At 39.4% G+C, this 26,627-nt stretch overlaps 2 protein-coding genes across 2 annotated transcripts in view; one reads left to right on the forward strand and one right to left on the reverse strand.

Moving 5' to 3' along the window:
* The window catches only part of LOC106072556 (probable G-protein coupled receptor B0563.6), a 52,021-nt gene extending 36,856 nt beyond the window's left edge, over positions 1–15,165 (reverse strand). The window contains exon 1 of the mRNA XM_056043848.1: positions 14,886–15,165. The gene's annotated coding sequence lies outside the window, so the exon portion shown is untranslated. The remainder of the gene's footprint in view (positions 1–14,885) is intronic.
* Positions 1–26,627, forward strand: part of LOC129928657 (ER membrane protein complex subunit 10-like) — a 95,494-nt gene that overhangs the window by 58,197 nt on the left and 10,670 nt on the right. The gene's annotated exons all lie outside the window — the stretch shown is intronic.

Here is a 26,627-nt window from a genome sequence, read left to right on the forward strand (position 1 = left end):
TGGGAAGTAGTTCATGGCTGTAACTATGGAGATAAGTTCATGGCTGTAACTATGGAGATTAGTTCATGGCTGTAACTGTGGAAAGTAGTTCATGGCTGTAACTGTGGGAAGTAGTTCATGGCTGTAACTTTGGAGATTAGTTCATGGCTGTAACTATGGAGATTAGTTCATGGCTGTAACTGTGGGAAGTAGTTCATGGCTGTAACTGTGGAGATTAGTTCATGGCTGTAACTATGGAGATTAGTTCATGGCTGTAACTGTGGGAAGTAGTTCATGACTGTAACTGTGGAGATTAGTTCATGGCTGTAACTGTGGGAAGTAGTTCATGGCTGTAACTGTGGAGATTAGTTCATGGCTGTAACTATGGAGATTAGTTCATGGCTGTAACTGTGGGAAGTAGTTCATGGCTGTAACTGTGGGAAGTAGTTCATGGCTGTAACTGTGGAGATTAGTTCATGGCTGTAACTATGGAGATTAGTTCATGGCTGTAACTGTGGGAAGTAGTTCATGGCTGTAACTGTGGAGATTAGTTCATGGCTTTAACTATGGAGATTAGTTCATGGCTGTAACTGTGGGAAGTAGTTCATGGCTGTAACTGTGGAGATTAGTTCATGGCTGTAACTATGGAGATTAGTTCATGGCTGTAACTGTGGGAATTAATTTATGGCTGTAACTGTGGGAAGTAGTTCATGGATGTAGCTGTGGACGTTAGCTGGTGCTAGTGTGAGAGCTAACAGACCTTGGTGGGTGTGGACTTTTTTAAAAAAAAATTGTCATAATTGAAGAGTTACTTTTAAAAAATTGCACTGAAAATGAGTCGACTATTAAATTTCTACACGATAGCGACAAACAGAAACAAGAGAAAGACTGGGCAGTCTGAAACACATCAAGGAAAATGAGAACATAGAGCTCTGTCGTAGGAAACAGCTTTATGACTAGAATACTCAGTACAACGCTCAAGTGAAAGCTTAACACCTTGTTAATAAGATACCATAGTGTGACACAAAGTTGGTGTGTTATGAAGTCAGAGCTGGACATTGTTAGAGATTAGCTGCTAGAATTAATGACGTCTCTGCACGCCCCCCCCCCGCCCACTTCTTTTTTTCTTTCTTCCTTTTCTTTCCAATGACTTCAAGCCGTTGCTAATTGCTTACAGAGACCATGAAAGGAAACGAGATTGCAAGCATTCAATCCTTTTGTAATGTACGGTGCAATGAAGCTGGTAGTTGAAAATATGGGCATGTTGTTTGCGTGTTTTTAAATAGTGGTTTAACGAGACAACTATTTTCAATTTAAGATATTATACAAGATTGATAATGTTTTCGGTATGTTTGTTGAACTTGCGTTCTATGACGCAACGCTTTGATCTTAGTCGTGACCAGTGTCTACTGCCACTTCACACTTGATCTCAGTCTATACCGCTGCCCACTGCCACTTGTCATGCGCAGCTCATTGCATCATGATGTTGTCAGATAGGGGCTTTCTGTGATCCACTTGCTGATGGTGTCGGGCATTGCGGAGACACAAACTTCTTTGATGTTGACCTTTGGCCTATGTTATTGTCTGGACCATGTGATGCATTATGATATGAATTTACATCGATACAATCTTGATGTCAAGTCAAACAACTTGGTTGTCAAGTGCAGTTTTCGACCTCATTAAAGTTGACTAGACTTGCACTGACATACATACCAGTACATAACAGTTCACCAGGACTAGACTTGCACTGACATATTATCTAGCACCAACTTTTGCCTAGGATTAGACTTGCACTGACATATATACTAGCACCAACATTTGCCTAGGATTAGACTTGCACTGACACAGGGCCGGTCCTATAGGTTGCAGGGCCCTATGCGAAATGGATTGCACCGGGCCTAATTTAGGTAGTGGTAAGGATAATAAGTACAAATTAAGATTTTGTATTAGAAAAGAAATTCGTCTTTGCATTTTATTTAGACTTTACGAAGTACAAAATCACTTTTAATAATTTCAGGAGATTTTCATGACTTTTTTCTTATATTTTATAATTTTAGGAGAATTCCAGGAACCCTTTAATGATAAGTTAAAATGGTTTAATTTAATAATTTACACCTAGAATTCGCATAGCGCGGGGCCTATGAAAGTGCGGCTCCCACTGCGGCCGCATGGGTTGCAGTGGCCTAAGACCGGCCCTGCACTGACATATATACTAGCACCAACATTTGCCTAGGACAACTTTTGCACTGGCATATATATGTAGCCCATCTCAAAGACCACATATCGTACCTGTATTTCGTTCCAGTCGTCCACGTGGACATGCTCTGTTTAAGTGTTTCCTGTGATGTAATCATTGCTACTAATTGAAAGAGATTCACACAACACCCGGTACCTGACATTGAGCTGAGATAGTATTATTCCGTTCCAGACAAAACGTCATCGGAATGGATTGCAATACAATAGCATCAGTCTGATAGAGAATCAAGATGTCCAGCAGTACAATAGCATCAGTCTGTTAGAGAATCAAGATGTCCAGCAATACAATAGCATCAGTCTGTTAGAGAATCAAGATGTCCAGCAATACAATAGCATCAGTCTGATAGAGAATCAAGATGTCCAGCAATACAATAGCATCAGTCTGTTAGAGAATCAAGATGTCCAGCAATACAATAGCATCAGTCTGATAGAGAATCAAGATGTCCAGCAGTACAATAGCATCAGTCTGATAGAGAATCAAGATGTCCAGCAATACAATAGCATCAGTCTGATAGAGAATCAAGATGTCCAGCAGTACAATAGCATCAGTCTGTTGTAGAATCAAGATGTCCAGCAGCCGAACGGAAATGATGACTTTGTTGAAGATTAGACGATCAAACGTAATTCATATTTGAGTGGGCGCCTGGGTTTTTTTTTTTTTACAATCTTGTTTGTTTTGATTGAATTCCCATCCACACACACGCGCGCGCACATTGAATTCGTGTTGCTTTGAACGTGTTTGATTGCGTGTTTACCATACGATCAAGAAAATCTGGCAATAACAATCGTTATTATTTCGTTTTGAATGGAATGCGTACACGTCTGCTGGCTGATAGTAAAATGTCAGGAGTAGCGGTTCCTGTTGGGGGATGCATAGTGCGTTGTGTTCGGCTCGCGGTAGAGCTACGATTAGGTGTCACTGGGCAGGATGTCTTGCCGTATGTAAGATAGCTAGATCAATGTCTGCGATAGAGAGCAGACACAGGTCTTTCTTCTTTTCATTTTCGAGTAAATAGTGAGATTTGGGGTTGTTCCGCCCAAGAATCACGTTCCAGTGTGTCTCCAATAGTCAGTATTTTGACCAGTCAGTGTGTCTCCAATAGTCAGTATTTTGACCAGTGTGTCTCCACTAGTCAGTATTTTGACCAGTCGGTGTGTCTCCACTAGTCAGTATTTTGACCAGTCGGTGTGTCTCCACTAGTCAGTATTTTGACCAGTCAGTGTGTCTCCACTAGTCAGTATTTTGACCAGTCAGTGTGTCTACTGACCGATGTGATAAGTTCTCGTTTGGACACAAAAAGACCCACTTGTTATGGTGTGTGTGTGTGTGTCCTAGGTGATGATGAAGAAAGGGAGTATTCATTTTTTGGACTTGGAGAATGATGAAATCACGACCGGGTTTGTCATCATGTATATTAAGAACGGCAGATGGTTTAGAGACACGAACGAGTAAAGACGTGTTTTTGTTGTTAGATGTTTGTGAAGCAATCACTTTATTTTCAAGACTATTAGATCTACGTCTCACCTGAAGTTAAATCTTGTGTATATTGTAATAAACGTTAGGTTGGGTTTTTGTTCAAAGCTATTTCAAGTTTATTTATTTAAAATATAATACGCCTACGTCAGTTCAGTTGTACTAGCAAGTTGGTGCTACAAGTCAACGACCGGGCACCACCACCACTCCTGTCCAGAATAACGCATTAGGTGGGGGAAAAAAACGTCTGATTTGAAATGACAAAAACAAACCTGGACTCAACAAGTTTCAGTAGACTGTCAAAAACTATCTGGTCAATGTGTACGTTGATTTTAGGTGTTTAAAGGAGGATATCTCAAACATTTCACGTGACCACAACTTGCTACACTGACAGACACACACACACATGCCATCACATTTGTAGCATTTAAAAACCAAGCAGTAGTTAGTGGTTCAAGTTTTGAGCCAATCCCCTGGGTTAGGGGTTAGGGTTAGGGGGGGGGGTGGAGTTTAAGAAGAATTCGTTTTAGTATTAAAAATTACAGAGAAGAAGAAGAGACTGCAGTCTGGAACTGTGGATTATTTTGTAAAACATTTGACTAGCTCGATTGTATTGAATGATATACGTTGGGACGTCCACTATGCGGGGATTTATTGTTGATAATTATCTAGACTCTTTGTCTTGAAGTCAATGTGTCTTGAAGTCAATGTGTCTTGAAGTGTGTGTCTTGAAATATGTGTCTTGAAGTCAATGTGTCTTGAAGTCAATGTGTCTTGAAGTCTGTGTCTTGAAGTCAATGTGTCTTGAAGTCTGTGTCTTGAAGTCTGTGTCTTGAAGTCAATGTGTCTTGAAGACTGTGTCTTGCATTCAATGTGTCTTGAAGTCTGTGTCTTGAAGTCAATGTGTCTTGAAGTCTGTGTCTTGAGGTCTGTGTCTTGAAGTCAATGTGTCTTGAAGTGTGTGTCTTGAAGTCTGTGTCTTGAAGTCTGTGTCTTGAAGTCTGTGTCTTGAAGTGTGTGTTTTGAAGTGTGTGTCTCGTCAGTGCTGGAATAGTTGTCAGAGAAGTAGGCCTACCCCGTGACTCTCGTGTTTACAGAGAAACTCGAACTGACTCAAATGTTTAGGGAGGTCTAGAAATCTATTCGTCTCATAGAAAGAATTGCCGACCTTGTTTCGTCACATCTTCGTTAGACCTCCCCCCCCCTCAATCTTTGTGATGTAACTGTTTAATTTTTGTTTGTTTTTTTAATACATTTACTGGCTCATGTTTCCATGAGTAACTCGACTCTTTGTTCGGTGTTCTGTTCCACTCTGGTCTCTCCTTGGAGTTCTGTGGAGTCTTGTACAAAGAAGTTTACTATCAGAATTATCGATTAGCAAGCAGTAGTGATTTACAACCTTTTACGCTTCCGGTGTTGTCAATCAGATGAAAGTCAGGATGATGATAATGATTCAATTTCGGTTTTATTGATTTTGACCATCAGCGCCCCCCCCCCCTTTTCCCCCTCCTTTTTATTTTTACATGTTGTCTAACAAACCAGAATACAGAGTTGTCGAACTTGAACATTTAGACTTGTTTAACACTGAGTTTGTGCATTTAGACTCGTTTAACACTGAGTTTGTGCATTTCGAATCGGTTAACACTGAGTTTGTGCATTTCGAATCGGTTAACACTGACTTTGTGCATTTCGAATCGTTTAACACTGACTTTGTGCATATCGAATCGGTTAACACTGACTTTGTGCATTTCGAATCTGTTAATACTGACTTTGTGCATTTCGAATCGGTTAACACTGGCTTTGTGCATTTCGAATCGGTTAACACTGACTTTGTGCATTTCGAATCGGTTAACACTGACTTTGTGCATATCGAATCGGTTAACACTGACGTTGTGCATCTGATCAAAAAATTTTCTTTTCATCTTTCTTTAATTGTATCAGCCTGTTTGTTTTTTTTCTTTTCAAAAAATACTATAGAACTTTATTCATGCCCCGTGGCTGCTGGCTCCATCGTGTCATCATAGTTATGCAATTGTTAAGAGGCCCTATTTATTTAAGAACGGACTTGGAACTTGTTGATATCATTTAACTGACTAGTGTGATCCCTTCACGATTGTAGTTCAACTTGTTGCAAGTCAGCCGTCTGCTATTTTTAAAAATTAAAGTTTCCCTTTCAGACCTTGCGATCTATAGGGCAGATGATGTAAAGGTCAACTGTTTCTGTGGTCGACGGTTAACGAGGGTGTCATGTGGCCAGCAACAACGACCAACCGCCTTTACTTTTTTCCCAACTAATGTCAGATCCCGAAATTGAAAATCCCAGTCTTCACTAAGATTCGAACCCGGGATCCCCAGTTCGGAAGCCAAGCACTTTACCACTCAGCCACCTTGCCTTCTTGTGCTATTTTTAGTCCAAGCCCTTTGTTTTTCTTACATCCTTTATATTGAATGTTTTTCTAGCTAGACTCACGGCTCTCTATGTCACTTTTCATCAGGTAAACTAACTTCTATGGAATCAAACAATGTATGCGCGTACTTGCAAGTGTAGACCATCAAACATAGAGGCAAAGAAACCATTAGTGTGACAATGTCAAGTAGACAAACTCTCAGAATGAATGGCCATCTAGCAGTGTTCTTTGCCGACTTGGTGCGCAGTACTTTAAATAAGTCGTTTAGCATCATGAGTTCAGCTCAACTTTCTGCTACAATATACTATTGACTTTTGTGGTGTACTGCACTGTTGGTAAAGCTCTTTACTTCAGACCCGAATCTTTTCAGTTCAGATCCAGCTGGGAGTTGTAATTTATGAGTTAAGCAAGTCTTTTGAGTTTCCAGACGCTGGAGAACTACTTGAAATGTGTTGGGTCAGTAAAGTTAGATCATTGTACTGGCCACGTGACAAGATCTACCTCGTAGGCCAGATGACAACCTCGCTAACCGCTGATCACACAAAGTGCTGACTTTTATACCACTTTATGCTAGTCTATAAAGAAACTTCCAATAATTTATTTCTATGTCTTCTGCCCCATGGTTTGCTAGTTTAGTACAGGGAAAAACACTAGTTCTAGTTAGAAAAACCTAAAACACTAGTTCTGGTTAGAAAAACTTAGAAACACTAGCGCTACTCTAGTCAGAAAAAAGTTAGTATATAAAATGTTGATTTGGGCCCCACTCCCCTTTCCTATCCCCCCAAATCAACCCAAATAAAAAATGAAAATATTTCTAGATGCATCTCTCACAAGGTGACCTTGACGACTCTACATGTATAATTAATGAGAGCTGCTTGGGTATCCACGTCTGCTCGGACTCGCAATAGAAACAAGAAATGTGAACTGAACATGTCTGGTGGTTTAAAAGAACGCTACGTTGCATCTAGTGTCCGAGGAAAGTTTGGCTCATTAGAGTCTACACTAGTGTGCGTGGATAGAGCCGGGATAGCGGAGACTAAGAATTGTTTTGGCGCTCAGGTTACCGGCCAGATGTCGTTGAGATAAGATGGCCGTTGAAAAACCTTTCTTTTCCATTAACTGAACAACTGGTTCAAGTTTTATGGACGAATCACTCCTACACGCACACTCACACTCCTACACACACACACACACTCCTCTCCCCTCACGCACGCCCACACGCAGGCGCATTTTGTCCCTAACACAGACAAACACGCGTTCAATTGTGTTTGATGACGCCATCATATCCGCTGTTACGACGCCCGTGACATGCGCAACAACGACTATCGGCTTACATATGCATCAAGTGGGCACAGCACTAGGAGAAACACCCATTGGTACAATCACTCATAGGGAGTTAGTGCACGAACTCGTGGGCGGCCCCTTTGGTCCATTTTTTGTGTGTAAAAAATGCAGGTCAAAAAAGAAAATCGATATTTTGAGTATTACGAACTTACATGAATAAAATAACTTAAATTAATTAGTCAATAGGGAGCAATTCTTGTAGTAATTGTTAGTATATAAAACTAATAGTGACCAGAAAGTCATGCGAAACTTTCATGTGTGGCTATCGGAAACTATGAGTTACTAATACCCACTACCCTAACTTCCCGTATATTAACTCTTTCTCTCCGTAATTATGTATCACTTTGTCGTGGAATCAACGTTGGTATCGTCAGTTAGGAGAGAAAGAGTTAAGCGTACATTGAAAAGTGTATTTCCTACGATCGCACACACCCATTGCACCAAGTCCAGCTTCTCACTTGTCTGAATATAGCAAGAGTGAGCAGTACATGATTTCAAGTACACAAATGAACGAATCGAATGTTCTGAGATGTTGAGACGGAACACACATTGCTATAAAACAAAACCAGCCACTAGGCCTACCAATCACATCTTTCAAGAATGTCTATCAGTATGTCACGTGCTTGAAGAATGTCTATCAGTATGTCACTTGCGTGAAGAATGTCTATCAGTATGTCACGTGCGTGAAGAATGTCTATCAGTATGTCACGTGCTTGAAGAATGTCTATGAAGAATGTCTATCAGTATGTCACGTGCTTGAAGAATGTCTATCAGTATGTCACGTGCTTGAAGAATGTCTATGAAGAATGTCTATCAGTATGTCACTTGCTTGAAGAATGTCTATCAGTATGTCACGTGCTTGAAAAATGTCTATCAGTATGTCACGTGCTTGAAGAATGTCTATGAAGAATGTCTATCAGTATGTCACGTGCTTGAAGAATGTCTATCAGTATGTCACGTGCTTGAAGAATGTCTATCAGTATGTCACTTGCTTGAAGAATGTCTATCAGTATGTCACGTGCTTGAAAAATGTCTATCAGTATGTCACGTGCTTGAAAAATGTCTAAGTATGTCACGTGCTTGAAAAATGTCTATCAGTATGTCACGTGCTTGAAGAATGTCTATCAGTATGTCACGTGCTTGAAGAATTTCTGTCAGTATGTCACGTGTTGCCTCAGTTCTTATTAATAATGAAACCCAAAAAAAAAACACTTTTTAAAACAAATAGTTTCTTATGAAGCAGATAACACTTACTAAATTAGACACACATTTTAGACAAAACTGAACATATTGTTACAAAAAAAGAACAAAATGAGTATTTTCCTTACCAAGTATTTGTATTCCTTCAGTACCATTCTGAGTAAAGGCTGCAGATGTTATAGATCTATAATTTTCTTAAGTATTATAATAGAAAAAAAAAAGGTTTGTTTCCTTTAAAAACAAAATGGTTCTCTTACAGAGAGTACAAAGTACCCGATGCTCCTGTAAGCTCTCTACAAAATTTGATGAACTCGAATCTCGATTACCGCTTTTAGTTAGATCTAAACGTGACAGACAGACAACACAAAACTAATAATGGCATTTCGGGGGCCATTTTTTTTAATCTCTTCGAGTTCTCATGCTGGCTCTAGATTGTTCAGTATTGACGATTCAGTTTTTTGGGGGGTTTTTTTGTTGTTGTTTTGTTTTTGGAAGTCACGTATTAAAAATAGAACTCACTTCGAATCTATTAGCGAAACAAAACATTCAGCGTAATTAGCGCTGGTGGTGAATGTGGTAGCAACCAGAGCTATTTCTGAAGACCCACTGCTGAGTTCAGGCGTTCAAAACTGTTGATACAGCTCCAGGTCAATGGATTGGCTGCCTGGCCATGTGACACACTGACCTAGTGTTGTCTTTCTTTAAGACGCTCTCTTGTTTCGGAAAATAGTTTATGATGTTTTTTTATCTCACGTGGCTCTTAAAGCCTAATGCTATTAGAATGAATTCCTTTTCCTAACTCCGTGTTCTGAAGAACTTTCTTTTCATCTTTATGAGCATTCTGATTCCCTCGTTTTGTAAGCACGTGTAACAAAGCTTCTATCAACTCACTCTGTCTGTCTGTCTGTCTGTCTGCCTGTCTGCTACAGTTTCTGCACGTTATTTTTCCCACATCCAGATCTTGACACAATTATTTCTTGTACCTAACAGAACATCAATCTATGAAATAATTAACTAATTAGTAAATTGGTAATCCATTATTGGTAATTCATTGGTAATTCATTGTTTTGTTTGGTATCGAATAAGGGAAATAAATGCTGGTTATTGAGATTACTGGCTGTATATATGAAGTTATTCCGATTATTACATTTTGTGCACGTTTTTCTCCCACTTCCCATTCTCTGATCAAGTTAAAATTTTGCATAAACATTCACAGTGATGACAGTTCATGAATCAATTAAAAAAAAGTGTCTTATTAGTCATCAGTTAGTGGTAATTAGTAAATCGTGTTTTACATAGAAAAAAAGGAGCTTTTCCCTGCACTATTGAGAATATGGCAGTGATAGTGAGGTTCTTCCCCCATATAAAAGCTTTTGTTTTTAAATTTTTTAAAGATTTTGTTTGTTTGATCTCATCTTCGAAGATCGATGAAAGCTTGGCTGCTGTTTAACTTTGGAGAGAAACGAATATTGCGCATCTTTATCTTTTAAGCTGTTTCAAGTTTGACCTTTAAAGACATGTTCAATCAATGTATCTGTTTGGATTTTTTCAAAGTGTGGACATTAAGCGCGGGACTTCTAGCGTCGTGACAGTGCCGTCAATGAAAATGAGGTTAATGTCTAAACTTAAGGCAGTTTTGTTAAGAAAACTGGGGGAGTCTTTGAACCTTATTCTTGACTGACTCCTGCACCAGTGCTTAGCAGAAGTGTACCTCCTGTCCTGGTGTCAAATTGTCATTCTGTTGATGTTGTAACAAGGGAAATGTTATCTTCTCTATATCCATATTAAATAAGCAGACAAAGATCAAGTGTCCTTGTGCACGTAACGTATTGTAGGATTATTGTAGATCCATATGTAAGACCGAGACTGTTAGTCAGGGGCGGACTGCATGTCCAAATCGGCCGCAGGCATTGCTATACAGTACGGCCCATCAATTGTATATCATATGATGGGCCTCCAATTATAGGCCTATCGGTTCTCAAAATCTTTATTTTTTTAAAATAATGTATCGATAATGCATGCATTTCTTTATAAGAAATAAAGGCCTGATGTTGCTTTTTAATCGCTATGTTTGTAGGCCCTAAAAAGATGAAGCCTACTAATAGCACTGTCTACAGATGTAGGCTATTACATTATTAGTGAAAATGTGTTAGATTAATTTAGTATTACACTGTGGTCCGTAAAGGATGTTTTTAACTTGACGCTTATATAGCCTTTATATATGAGAATATAAAACTTTTAACAATTTATTGCGTGCCATAGTGGCATTCATGAGACCCTTTAGGTGGCCCTACCGGCCCACCGGGCATTTCCCCAATTGCCCATATAGTCAGTCCGCCCCTGCTGTTAGTAGACGGCACGGCGAATAATTGGGAGAATCAGGTGATGAAAAGACATAGGCAGAAAACTGACAAGTTATAGATATTCTGGCATGAATTCCTACTTAATGTTTCTATGAAGTCAGCTAGGATGTGAGTTGATAGGCCCAGATCGTCGCTTCGCTGACATTATTGATTGTATCGGGACTTTTCAAACCTCCACCCAATCTTTTCCTACTTAGGGAGGGGAAGCAAATACATAGAGTAGGAATTTTCTTTTAAAGCTGGTTGAGAAAGGGGGGGGGGGGGGGCTGCATGACTTAATTAGAAGTACGCACAATACTATTTAATACTGATAGTGAACGTCCCAACGTGGCGTGGCTATATTCGATTAGGTTAGTCAAGTTAATAAATAGGTCAATATGAAAATAGGCTTGAGAAAAAGCAACATCTAGCTAAGGACAGTCGACTTTGACACTCCGCTAATTGAGAATCAACTCTTTGATCAACACTTAGTCATCTAAGTTTCTGTCTCAGTCAACTGTTTCCCATTCATACTGGGTTGTGTTTTCAACGCTCGTACTTCTATATCAACTGTTTCCCCATTCATACTGGGTTGTGTTTTCAACGCTCGTACTTCTATATCAACTGTTTCCCATTCATACTGGGTTGTGTTTTCAACGCTCGTACTTCTATATCAACTGTTTCCCCATTCATACTGGGTTGTGTTTTCAACGCTCGTACTTCTATATCAACTGTTTCCCATTCATACTGGGTTGTGTTTTCAACGCTCGTACTTCTATATCAACTGTTTCCCCATTCATACTGGGTTGTGTTTTCAACGCTCGTACTTCTATATCAACTGTTTCCCCATTCATACTGGGTTGTGTTTTCAACGCTCGTACTTCTATATCAACTGTTTCCCCATTCATACTGGGTTGTGTTTTCAACGCTCGTACTTCTATATCAAATGTTTCCCCATTCATACTGGGTTGTGTTTTCAACGCTCGTACTTCTATATCAAATGTTTCCCTTCATACTGGGTTGTGTTTTCAACGCTCGTACTTCTATATCAACTGTTTCCCATTCATACTGGGTTGTGTTTTCAACGCTCGTACTTCTATATCAACTGTTTCCCATTCATACTGGGTTGTGTTTTCAACGCTCGTACTTCTATATCAAATGTTTCCCTTCATACTGGGTTGTGTTTTCGACGCTCGCACTTCTATATCAACTGTTTCCCTTCATACTGGGTTGTGTTTTCGACGCTCGTACTTCTATAGCAACTGTTTCCCTTCATACTGGGTTGTGTTTTCGACACTCGCACTTGTATATTCGCTAAAGTTCTTCATTTCATCCTAGTTTGTACTACTCAACAAGCTCACAAGACACTATGTCTACTCGATGTGATGTGTATGTATTATGTTTTAGGATTATCGATTACCTACGTCCAACATGTCAACCACAGGTGTTGTCATATCAACATACATATGTATAGATACATGTAATGATCTAGTCACGTGGATTCTAATTATAGCTAGTTTAATTAATGGTAATGTGGAAACAAACGTGCTTGCAGACTTACAGTTGAGCTCTTACCACGAGCATATTAAAAGCTGATAATGATGTACTCTGGTGGTGGCGAAGACAGATAAAGCGTCCAACTGAGGGTAGTAGATAGAGGATTGTTGACCAGGGTGGCGAAGACATATAAAGCGTCCAACTGAGGGTAGTAGATAGAGGATTGTTGACCATGGTGGCGAAGACAGATAAAGCGTCCAACTGAGGGTAGTAGATAGAGGATTGTTGACCAGGGTGGCGAAGACAGATAAAGCGTCCAACTGAGGGTAGTAGGTAGAGGATTGTTGACCATGGATTACTTGGACATTCGTTTTTCTTTACGTTCACATTTTTAAAATTCATTGTATTGGGCATGAGATGGAAATAAACTTTCCGAAATGCGGAAATTGAAAAAAAAAAACGGAATTCTTTTCTTGGGTGTGATGAAAAAGTTCCTCTCGAATTGTAACGAAACAAACTTTTTCCCCGAGTGTTCGGTCGAGCATGAGACATATTTGTCAAATGAACAACAGTCCAATGCAAAGTACATCAGTCTGTCAGGCTGACAATACAACACACTTTTCTTCCTGCCACCATTACAAGTGTGTTTGTGTGAAATCACATATAGTCACTAAATAGTAGTACATACTATTAAAGTCATATCATTACAATATTTATTTAGAATATATAGTCACTAAATAATAGTAAATACTATTAAATTTGTATCACCCCAAGATTTCTTCAGAATTCTTATCATTCCAGGCTTGAATGGGCTTAGGATAAATTCCAGTGGTCACCTCTGTGTGTACTTCTGGCAGGGTTATAAGCAGCAGACATTTGGTGCTACGAATCTGTTCATGGCTAGTTCAGTGGCAGGGGAAGGCGCGGTCATTCAGTCGTAGCCTAAACAAAACCGGATAACGGCTAATGCAATGACACCTTTGATTGGTCGAGTGCCTGCAGTAACGACTTCTTTGATTCCTTAGATATTTCAAACGTTAACCCTTACAACGCGTGTGCCAGTTTGGCCTCTAAACATCAGAATTGTAATTTCCATTTTGTATGCAACCATTTCAAAACAGCTCAGCACTTTAAGGGTTAAGCAAACCACGCCTCTCTTCACTAAAAAAAACCCCCCACAGATTAATAAAAAAGAAGTATCTAAACGTTGTTCCGGCAGCATGTTCACTCAGTGTATAATAGAGATGATTATTGATAGTATAAAGTTACTGAGCATAGTGAGTGTAAGATAAAACTTATTACAGTGGAAACAGCACCTAGATTCACTAGACAACATTTGTTTAAGAAGGGGAGGGGGCGTTCAACTGTTTCTATTAGTGTTGACATTTTTTTTTGGTCATTTATCAATAAAAAGTTGGCGGTGTGTGGTTTCAGGTCTGTGTTTAAGGTTAGGATTAGTTTTCAAATAAGTTTCAGTCAAAATGAGTTAGGGTCCTGGTGGATTTGAAATTGTTATCAGTGTGAGAATCTTCGTTACTAATTGTATGCTCTATTTCAGAGTTTCCCAAACTGTTCCGCGGAACCATAGTGTTCCGCCAGGCCTGAATAGGTGTTCCTTGAACTACTGGAGTAATTAACTAGTAGGCCACCACGTGAATGAATCTCTCTAAAAAAAATATAAGCAAAGTGTTCCGATAAATTCTCAGAATGTGCGAAGTGTTCCGTTAAGGAAAAAGCTTGGAAAACACTGGTCTGCTTGTATATCTCTGTCTGCTTGTATATCTCTGGTCTGCTTGTATATCTCTGTTGAAAAGGGATCGTCTTTCTTCCACGACTCTAGCAGGTAATGTATAGGTGTTGTTTTTTAAGTGCCTGACTTTGAATAGGACACAATAGTTGTCTCCACTAGCCTATATAGAAGTCTTGTGTTTGTTTTTACTCTAAATGTGAAGGTCATTTTGTTTTTTTTTTAATTGATGCTCCACGGAATGTTACAGCTGCTAGAACATTTGAGTTGAGACTTTTTACCCACTAATCGTTAGAAGTATAACTCTGACCTGATTCTAAACGTAGAGAAATATAAACGTCATACAGGGATCCAACATGAGCTGTTTGTAAGACAAAAAAATGTTTCTAAAATGTTTGACATGTTTCGGATGTTTCTTCAAAGTTGAAACTAATCTACATCATAGGAGATGGCAGCGCATGGGTTTGAACCCGGGACCATCGAGAACACCGAACGGCAGTTCAGCGCGCGTACCACACAGCTAATCGGATTGATCTTTCAACTTTAACCTTTCCTAAACTCTAACCCCCAGTCCATTGCTCAATGAGGCTGTGACCCCCGTAGTCTTTTGGGTGAACTCTATAGTCTCACGTACTTACCTACAAGAACATAGTCTTAGTATATAATCCTAATTCAGTGAACACAAAACTGCTAGTCCTTTAGCCACTTGTATATGATGTGTGCGTTCAAATCTTTGGATTCCTGGAAATGTGCGCCCTCTCTCTCTCTCTCTCTCTCTCTTTCTGTTGGCTTGGCGCGCGGCTAGGTGGTGGGTGGGGGGAGTCCTGGTCAGTTGGAGTCACTTTATTGTGGAGCTGTGGGCGATCTGTGACAGATAGCGGCGTTTATTTGCGGAAGTAACAAGAATTAATTAAACCTCATTGTGTAAATATGACAATGGACCAGAGGTCAGATCAGTTCATTGGTTAGTTGTTGTTGTTTTTTTTGTCCGAGATTTTAACGAATAGTTCTGGTAACACATTCATCAACACATGGATACATAAATCAATCATACATGATACATCACTCAATCATTCACGCATATATCACTCAATCATTCATGGATACATCACTTAGTCATTCATGAATACATCACTTAATCATTCATGAATACATCACTCAATCATTCATGAATACATCACTCAATCATACATGATACATCACTCAATCATTCACGCATATATCACTCAATCATTCATGGATACATCACGTAGTCATTCATGAATACATCACTTAATCATTCATGAATACATCACTTAATCATTCATGAATACATCACTTAATCATTCATGAATACATCACTCAATCATAACTAGAAATCATTTTTTTTACTTATCATCTTGAAGTCTCTAGATATATACACACGAGTTGACTAGGTTTTTTGTTTTCATCTTGAGATTATCACTGAATGTATCAGCGATTTCTCTCTGTGGCACAAGCCTACACATCTCGGGGCCCGAGAGATTCGGCCCAAAGCTATAATTACAACAACCTCTCCTCGCCCTCCCTTCACGCCAGCGGAAATGTCTGACCATTTTTTTTTTGTATCACTTTGAACCTCAAGTCTTTCCACCCACGCCAACTACTGAATGAACAAAAACCCTGCACAACTCTTTGTAAGTTGTAGACTTCAATTAGACATTTGAACCACGCCATCACGTGGTCACATTTGTAATGTGTTTTTTTTTCTTTCATTAAAATTTATGTGTTAATGTTTTTTTTACGGCTTTCAACCGAGTAGATCGAGATTTTTCTCCTTAATCCAGATTTCGTAGATTTAGTTTCATGGTGTACCCAAAAACATGTGAAGAAATAAATAGGCCAATAGTGGAAGATGTGTGAGAACCTTCAACAGAAAGAAACTAGAACAGACGCAAAGCAGTGGGATTGATAACAAACGGATATTCACATTGGACTAGAGTAACACCAAAATCACTTAAAGACACTGAAGAACAGAAGACTGAAAAGCAAAGTTGCAATAATCAATAAAACACTGAGCCCATAATCTACAAACAAAGATAGCGGCACATTTCTTATTCTTCATGCTAGGACAAGTGCTCCTTTTTCACTAGTGCCATTCGAGCATGGAACGGCGTGGCTAAATCAAACAGGAAAACCTATAACTTAGTCGAGTCGAAGTCTCTAATTAACATACACGACTAGATACACGTGGATACGCGTTGCACGTGACTCTCTTTTGAAGGAACGTCTGCAATATAACTAATTTTTACTTAAGACTTAGGTCCTCCCGCGCCGTTTGGTGCATTTGGTGGCAAGCTGTCTCCACAAAAATCTGTCACTGGCAATGTCTGAAGCCTCTTCCCACCTGGTGTCCACTGCTCTGAGGTCCTCCATGAAAGTGTGGCGCCAAGTTATACGAGGACGTCCCTGTTTGTGATTTCTTCGTATTGGCCTCCTTGTCATTACAACTCTTGGTATGCGTATTTCACTCTGTCGGAGGACATGCCCCGCAAACCTCATATAGGGAGAAATATTTTAGAGCCACTAACTTAAAAACACTATTCGACAATGTCGACCCTGGGAAGGTACTGGGCTTTGTCCGGGAAGTGGGGTTGTCTACGAAGATCTGATTTATGAATTTGTGAACATGTACTATTTACATTAGATTTTTACCAAATAATTAAATTTTTACTACCTTTACTATTTTAACTGTGAATAGACCTTGATTTTAATGATTTAACTGTATAGAATTTAGCCCTTTTTATGTAGAGAGAGAGAGTAGTTCTTAAGGGACTGCAGGCACGACATGGCCTAAATTGTGCCAATGTGCCTAAAATCAAAATCAAATCAAATCAAGCAAACCTCATACTGCGTTCCGTCCCAACTTCATTAAGTGATCGAGTCCCAGTTCGGCTTAGGATTTCCTTGTTTGAGACCCGATCTTTGTAATTGACTCCCAAAATCCGTCTCAGAGCCACATTTAGTCTTTTCTCAATTTTGGCAGATGACTTCCATGTTTCAATGCATATGTTCCTGTTGGGACGACGATTGTTTTAAAGTAGGTGTATTTTTTTGTTGTCTCTAGTCCAATAGCTTGGATTGTCCAAACAGGCCGCAGCCTTTAAAAATGCTCTCTGCCTTTCCTATTCGGCACGCTACGTCATGGTGAACTATCCTCATCGTCTGCTATGATGCTGCCAAGTTATGTGAACTTATCTGCCCCTGGATCGAAGCTCTCCGTCATTTCTGGCATGCATTTGTCTGTAGACCCGCGCACTGCAACGTCTACAGCCAAGTCCGTCATTCTTTTCTCTCCTTGGGGTGCCAAAGGCAGTCTGGTTCATTGCTCTCCTCATTATGTAGACGATGGCTAAGAGGAAGAGGAAGGGAGATAAAATGCGCCCCTGTCTCACATCTGTCTCGATGCTAAAGTGTATGAAAATAAGATGCAACTTATGAAGCCACAGTGATCAAATGTGTGCCTTATTTTAGCCAGCATACTTTTGCTTTATATGATTTGAACATATTTAGAGTCATTATTGAGTGGAGTCAATTGAGTTTACGATGAAATGAGGATGATTTGGGGTTGCGTATTTTATGAATCACAAACATTCTGAAACAAAAAACCAAACAAACTAAACAAAATACGCTCTGACATCATACACAGTCATCCATGTCCATTAGAGACTTTGACTCAGCTTACTTAGTGATTTTCATGGCTATTCAAACAAAATATTGGAAATATAGTTTTTATGTTTGTCCTAGCATATAGAAGAAGAAATGTCTACTAGTTGTTTCTGGGTATTTTCTCAGGTTATGTTTTGGTATTTTTAAGTTATAGGCTAGACTTTCATGTAGGCTCTTCTTTCTGGCAATGTCTCAACATTTTGCTAGTTTTTTATGGCCAGGGGTCAAAGGCCGACATGAAGTTCTCCATTCTCTGTCATTTCACAGTTAGGTTAAAAGACATTTAACGTCATTGTTTAGCCATATTTTGTTCAGATTTAATTTGAACGCTGGGTTCTGTCGTCTGCTCTGTCTCGTGTTTTTTTCTTTCTAGAACCACTTTTACAAACGTCATTGTCAACTAGAATCTAGCGCAACTTGTCAGCTGTAAGGTTACAATTGGACTGTCTCCTCTCCTTCTAGACTGAGCAGGTTGGGTTTTTTTTTTCCAACTTTTCTTACGTCACTTTAATCACCTTGACCTTTAGCTTCCTGCCAATTTGACTGGATTCCGTTGTTGTTTTACTAGTGTAAGCACTGCGCTGGTCTTCTGACGCTTAAAGTTTGAAGTCTTAAAACGTGTGCCCTGTCGAACATGTAAAAATATGCTGTGTCCAGTGTGGTCATTGGAGCCGTGAGTCCTATCTTTCGTGTAACAAGAAGTGTCCAGTGTGGTCATTGAAGTCGTGAGTCCTATCTTTTGTGTAACAAGAAGTGTCCAGTGTGGACATTGGAGTCGTGAGTCCTATCTTTTGTGTAACAAGATGTGTCCAGTGTGGTCATTGGAGTCGTGAGTCCTATCTTTTGTGTAACAAGAAGTGTCCAATGTGGTCATTGGAGTCGTGAGTCCTATCTTTTGTGTAACAAGAAGTGTCCAATGTGGTCATTGGAGTCGTGAGTCCTATGTAACAAGAAGTGTCAAGTATGGTCATTGGAACAAAAAGATCTACTCGGCCAACGTTCAATCCATCCCATATCTTGCCCCGTTTACTTTAGATCAACTCAACATTGGCCATCTTGTATTGTGTAGTGGCCATGTTGTCTCTTGTAGTGGCCATTTTGTCTCTTGTAGTGACCATCTTGTCTTGTGTAGTGGCCATCTTGTTTCTTGTAGTGGCCATCTTGTTTCTTGTAGTGGCCATCCAGTCTTGTGTAGTGGCCATCCTGTCTTGTCTAGTGGCCATCTTGTCTCTTGCAGTGGCCATCCTGTCTTGTGTAGTGGCCATCTTGTCTTCTGTAGTGGTCATCTTCTCTTGTAGTGGCCATCTTGTCTTCTGTAGTGGTCATCTTCTCTTGTAGTGGCCATCTTGTCTTGTGTAGTGGCCATCTTGTCTCTTGTAGTGGCCATCTTGTCTCTTGTAGTGGCCATCCCGTCTTGTGTAGTGGCCATCTTGTCTTGTGTAGTGGCCATCTTGTCTCTTGTAGTGGCCATCTTGTCTTGTGTAGTGGCCATCTTGTCTCTTGTAGTGGCCATCTTGTCTTGTGTAGTGGCCATCCTGTCTTGTGTAGTGGCCATCTTGTCTTGTGTAAGTGATTTGACACCAAGATATCTAGAACATCTAGTCTCTCTGTAATTGAATGACTAATTGGAGGACATTGTTGCGACTTGTTTCTATTTGTGCAACGTCTTGAGAATGTGCTCACAACATTGATGTAGTGTGGCTTGTTGTCTGGTTGGTCACTCGATGCATCCTTCAAGCATCATAAAGTTTTGTAAGAGGTTTCTCTGACATGTTCACTGTTATTCTTCTTACACGTTATTTCTGAATTTATGCACATCAGATGTATTGCATTGGAAATATTGATACATGTCAATACCTTCATTTAAAACCATAAAAGATGTCATAGAAAGTGCCTAGTAGTATAAGCACTGGGTAAAGAGAAACACTCTTCAGTAAAATATTGATACTCTATTGTTTTAGTGTGTCGTGTTCCTTTTGATTCATCGGAAATAAATTTTGGTTAAAATGTCAATACTAAACAAACATGTTCTGTATGACCTATATAAATTAAAATAAAAATTATTCGCTACTTTTTTTAAACAAACATTTTTGGGTGAGGTTTATAGGTAAAGTGCTTGTCCGCGAATCTTGTTTCGAATCCCAGTTGAGATTGAAAGTTATTCTGTCCACTCTTCCTTAGTGAGTGCGAACATTTAAGACTAAGACTAAGACTGCTTTATTGATCCTTACAGAAATTTGTTGTGATTACAAGGACTCTTTTCTCATATAAAGACAACACAACAGAAAAATACACATAAATACAACAGACACAACATAAAGAGTTCATTCAGCGACTACACGCAGGCATCTTGGTCCTTTTCATGTTCCCTGATCAATGAGTGGCGGTGATAGAGTCTGACCGAGTGAGGTACGAACGAGTTTTTGTACCGCTCCATTCTTGTTTTGATTGACAGCAGTCGCCCACTTCGCGACGACCTGACGTAGTTCTGATGGAGCGGGTGGCCGTTGTCTTCCATGATTTTTTCGATTTTTCTTAGGCACTTTTGTTCAAAAAGTTTCTTTAAATATGGTAATGTTGTGCGTGTAATTTTGTATGCTTTTTTAATGATGTTTTCTAGACGTCGCAACAGTTTAGATGAGGCGTTGCCTTGCCAACAAGTTATTCCGTATGTTAGCAGGTTGTGTATAGTCGCGCCGTAAAAAGACTCAAGGATCTTCTTGTTTAATTTAAAGCTATTGAGTTTGTATAGAAAAGAGTCGCTGGGCTGTTTCTTTGTCAGAGTTCCAAGGTGGTCTTCCCATGAAAGCTTGTTGTTGATAACGCCTAGATATGTATATGCCTTTACTTGTTCTATAGATGTTATGTTTATTTGCAGTTCACGTATAGTTTGTTTTTTCTTTCTAAAATCTATTATAAATTCTTTAGTTTTTGTGACATTCAGTTCTAGAAAGTTGTCGGTGCACCAGTTTTTAAACTCTTCTATCGAGCTCCGATACTGAGTTTCCAATGTACCATATCTTATACAATGTATTGTTACGATTCTCTCCTAATCAGGCCTTCTGTAAACACTGCTAAACACAACACAACACATCAACACATCAAGAACTTGACAACAAGACGCCAAATAATCTTGTACTTTAATAAGGGTCAAATCAAACAGCCAATACGACACAATTGGCAACACAATCAACTGCTACAACGTTAGACTGTATATATCACTGTACTAAACTCATAAACTCTACTGTCTCTTCCTGGACTCGTACGTTTCACTGGAGGACTGCACCAGGACCGACTTCATGGCTGACTAACAGTCCCGGTCTCAACGCTCTCCGGTCTTGAACTGCCGCTTTCTTTCATACCGTCTCTGGTCTGTGCAGGCCTATGATCAGATGACCATAACACTCGTCATATTTGCGTGCAAAGCTTATACAAGTACTGTCCTTTGTCTATCAACAGCCCTTGACCTGTGTGATTGGCCTGAGTGTGTGTGTCAGTAGGCCGCACACACATTACACTTTTGCGCCGCCAATAGGGTTATAACAGTATTTTACTTACATTTTGTAAATCTTAGACTATTGCAGGACTAGACACAAACAGGCCCTGCCTGAATCTTGATTCTTTTGTCAGTCCCTGGGTTTCATTCAGACTATCTCTTTCGCGTCATTTAAAACAAAACTATTTAAAATATTTTTTTGGTTTTCATGCACAAGTCGTCTGCTAAGTATATTTTCTCAATCCATGTTTTGTAGTGCGTCTTTGGCAGAAGTCTAGTTTCACCATTGATCAAACATACTTACATAGCCATTAAAAGAGTAGTGTAAATAGTGCTCACTTTTTCACCTAGGTTTTTAGTTCTGCGCAAGAGGTTTTCACGGCAGTCTATTGCCACTTGTTTAATATGGTGCTCCACGCGCCGGAAGTACTGCTCACTTGTAAACACTGTAGCTCGTCTGTTGAAAGTAACAATAATAGAGTGCTGTCCCCTTGCCTCCTCTTGTCATGTCAGGTGACCCCGCCCTGTTGTCTCTATTTTGTAATGTGTTGTCAACTACTGTAGCACGGATGTCTAGTCCATCAAGGGATGTGGTCATTATAGTGGACAGTAAAAAAACAAACGTAGACGTTTCAATGGAGTGCTGTTGTTTGGATGGCTATTATAGAAGCGGATGTCAGGCGAGAAACAGTTCGTTTCTCCAGTGGCGTAGCTATGGTGGGGGGTGGACGGGGGGGGGGAGAATATGAAAATCCCCCCGAGTCCCACTTGAGGGGGGCCCCAAATGAGTGTTTTTTACATTGAAAATGAAGTATTACGCAAAATTCAGGGGACCCCATAGAGGTCAAGCCCCCCCCCCCGATCCCCAAATGATGGAAAATTCCTAGCTACGGCCCTGCGTTTCTGAAAGCTTTGGCAGTAGGTTTGAGTTTGAACATGTGAGAGGGTTACAGTCTGACCAAACGACCAACAGACCTAAATCTTCATTTTTTTTTTATTTCAAGTTTTGACGTCTTTAGGACGTTCCTTCATCCGAAAGTTATAACATCCTGTCCCTAACATCTTGCAGCAAGAGAGGGGTGGGGGCGACGGTCAAGGTTCGATCCCGGGACCATCTTGGCGTAAGCCCAAAACGCATACCACACTACAAAAGCAGCCACCTGACAGTGCAAAGAGATATAAAATAGCTAGTTTGGTATCTGTTTTGTATTCTCAAATGTTAGACACAATAGACACTTGAGTTCTGAACTCCACGTTTTTCAATGGAGCTGTCTTTGTGCTGGGTAAATTGTTTGCAATTTAGTGTCTTATTTTCTCTCTCCCTTTTGTTGCTTGTTGATGTTTGTGTGTTGGTGTTTGTATGCTGTTTGTTTGTATTATTTTCCTTATGTATGTATTTATTGGCGTTTGTGCTTTTGTTCAAAAGTTGTTTTGTGGAGGTGGAGTTATGGCGAAGTAGCTACTGTGGGGGACGGGTGGCTCCACATTTGAAAATCCCCCCGTGCCCCCCACTTGAGAGTGGGCCCCCCAAATGAGTGTCAGAATTTTTTTGACATTAAGTATTAAATATTGCGCTATTATCTCACGTCCAATGTCAAAATGCAGAGGCCCCTACAGAGGTCAAGCCCCCCGGGATTCCAAATTCCTACCTACGCCACTGTGGCGACGCAGAACGAGTTGACGCTAAATATTGTAGAGATCAATGAACAATATGCCTAGAGTTTCGATTTACAAATTTACTTACAGCGAGGTGATGGATCTAGGCACTTGAATCAATTTGTCAATCTGAAGGTCCTGGATTTTAGTGACTGGATCTGCTGTAAACCTAGATCTGATGATCCTAACACCACATCAATCACAGGAACCTAGCAAAAAAAAAAATTTGGATCGTCAAGGCGTACAATTGTTGTGCAGACCTCCCAAAGTCCTACAAACCCATTTAGTCACTGCTAGGGGCGAACTCTATTGGAGCCTAAACTGGAACCATTGACAACAGGCAAAATATAAAAATCCTTTTTTTAAAAAAAAGGGTAGAACTCAGTACTTAAAACTATATCTACCAATAGCGTACAAGTTATTTCCCTTATTCGATATCAAACAAAATAATTAATTGACTTGTTGAGTATTTTCGTTTATCGATTCATGTTTTGTTAGGTACAATATAAATAATTATCAAAGTATCAACTTGATCGAAGAATGCGTGAGGGAGAAATACCGTTAACAATTATTTGGGACGAAACCCAACAAATTTAGCCATATCTGTGAATACTGAAGTATTAGTTTCCCTTGTTGCTGTTAAAAAAGATGATGAATTCCCAGTAATTAATTGTCTAATGGGTTACTTTTTTTTTATTGATTCATGTCTTGTCTATGTCAATAAGTAATTGTTCGAAGTTTTTATCTTGATCCGAGAATGGGTGTGGGGAGAAATAGCATGCACACACTTTTCACCAGACAGACAGAGTGAGTTGATAGAAGCTTTGTAAAAAAGTGGCAGTAAAAAAAAAAATATCTCGAGCGTCTTCGCAAAGCTTCTACCAACTCACTCCGTCTGTCTGTTTGGTACACCTTATTGCTCCTTTTGTCATTCTCGGACCAAGGGGAAACTTTGCACAATTATTCCTTGGCCCTAAAAAGAATCAAAAGTTTGGCTACTTATTGGAGTATGTTTACGATGTCTTGTATATAGTACTGATTACCTTGACATATTGGTCTACTGATTACCTTGACATATTGGTCTACTGATTACCTTGACATATTGGTCTACTGATTACCTTGACATGTTGGTCTAATAATAACCTTGACATATTGGTCTAATAATAACCTTGACATATTGGTCTAATAATAACCTTGACATATTAGTCTAATAATAACCTTGGCATATTGGTCTAATAATAACCTTGACATATTTTTGTTAAATTATTTCCTTGTTGGTCAGTAAAATGTGTGAAAGTGCCATCACTCACACATCCTAAGATGTTCTGAGCTCGCCAGAGTTCCCTCCCTCTAAATGAGTAGTCGATCACGTTGGTCCCGGGAAATGGGGTAATTCTTCCCAAATTGGGTTAAGTATGAACTATTGGCGTGGATAAAGACGGGCTAAAAATAAACCCTTTGCTATTATGAATCAAATACCTTTTTTTTTTTTACAACCCCATTTTTTTTAATGCAAAAGTAGGACAAACACGCCTGTTTATCCGTTCGATTATTAAGCATTAAACGGACACACAAAATAATGACGTCATTTCGTACAATTATTATAAGTGCTTAAAAGTGAGATTTTTATATGGAAAAAAAGTGAAGAAATCAAAGCGCTGCACTATTTGTATTGTCAATTTTAAACAGATTTTGACAGCAAAGCTTAAGCCATTTCGATTTTCACGTCTGCAAGATATTAAAACTAAAGCCTTTGTTTTGAGTAGCGAGGGTGTCGTGTGTACCGACCAGATCCTCCCTCTGACTTTCCTGGATGTATTTCGGCTGCACAATTTCAACTGAGCTTCCGTATTTTCTTCTTCTAAAAGTCACAGCATAAACTCCATGAGCTAGTTCTTCAAAAGGATCAACTCCATGAGCTAGTTCTTCAAAAGAATCAGCTCCACTTTGAGTTGGCAGCAGCCCGCCATGAAGAAACACTGGGGACCCGGACGTGGCTGATTGCAGAGAGTTTTGTTTGAACCCAACGAATGGGAGAGTTCCGAGGACAAAAGAATCAAAAGCTGCGTGGTTTCTACACGTGGCACTCTAAAACTCGAAGTGCTTATCAAAATCCCACTTCAGCATTTTTTTTGTCACATGCTAACAACACGTTGGGGCTGCATCTTTGTTCTTCTGGAAGCGAACCATTTTGTTTTTAAAAATCAAACATGCAAACCATTTTTATTTCCAACAAAATGTTTTGAAACAATGATTTACAAAACAAAAAAAAAAAAACGATACATGGTAAATAATGAGCAATAAATACGGGCTGGAATAGAAGAGGGAAATACTAAACAGAAATGCGTGTAACATATATCTATTAAGTTTTGTTACTTGCTAAAAGAAGATAGATGTCTAGACTAGTTACTAATGATTTACATGAAACGTTCCCTTTTTACAAAGCTTCTATCAACTCTCTGTCTGTCACAATGTTTGTACACGTTATTTCTCCGACATCTTTCTCGGATGAAGCTGAACATTTTGCACAATTCTTTCTTTCACATGACAGCACAATTAGTTAACTACTGGTAATTATTTTTTTTTTTTGGTATCTCTAACAAGGGAAAGAAATTCTACTTTACTGAAGTGTTGGCATAATCTAAATTAGTCCCCTTTATTCGTCGCCGCTAGTCGCGTTTGCCCACGGATGTGTTAGCCACGAGTTCGGATTCAGGTCGATCCCCCCCCCCTTCTTTTTTTTTTTTTAAACCAATAACTGTAAAATCCCTCCCCCCTCCCACCTTGTTCCCATCTGGTCTAGATAAGTGATAAGATCATAGCGTAGTGAGAAAGCTGAACGCATGAAATAGCGTTAAATTAATTGGTACAAATATTATTAATCGCACAGAGTTATTGTTGTTGGTCTAGATTTAATACAGATTTAATAACACGACTGATCCAAACTAATTGATACAATGGACCTCAAATAACATTTAGCCACGTGATAATATTAATAAAACAGTGGAGAAAAAAAAGTATCACGTGACAGCCTTTATGGATTACTTAATTTGTCTAGAAGAGATAGAGCATCACGTGGCTAAATGTTGTTTGTTTACGATTGGTGAATGAGGTCCATTACTCTTCGTATAAGCTTTGTTGTTGTTGTTGTTGTTTGTTGTTGTTTTAATATATATAAATCAAGTTCCACTGAAACCTGCCTTTTATCTCTTTGTTGATGCACGGACCGTCCATGAGTTCACGCGACAACACAAACGTTATTCATGAGTCTTGTACAATTTGAAATTTATTGTCATTTTTTGTTCCTTATAGTACAAATTTGGTTGCGTGATTTTCAGTTGAATTCCGTTGTAATAATTTGTGTACAAAACGTCTGTGTGTGTGAGAGCATCAGTGTGTGTGAGTGTGTGTGATTCAGTGTGTGTGTGTGTTGAGTTCACTGGGTCCTCTTGGAATTACAGCATTGCATTAGAAGTGAATTAGTGAGAAAGGTCTTATACCCTTTGACCTTTAGGTTGAAAAGGAGGCTATCGTCTCGGCC

Source organism: Biomphalaria glabrata, chromosome 10, assembly GCF_947242115.1.
Source record: "Biomphalaria glabrata chromosome 10, xgBioGlab47.1, whole genome shotgun sequence".
Taxonomy (NCBI): Eukaryota; Metazoa; Mollusca; class Gastropoda; family Planorbidae; genus Biomphalaria; species Biomphalaria glabrata.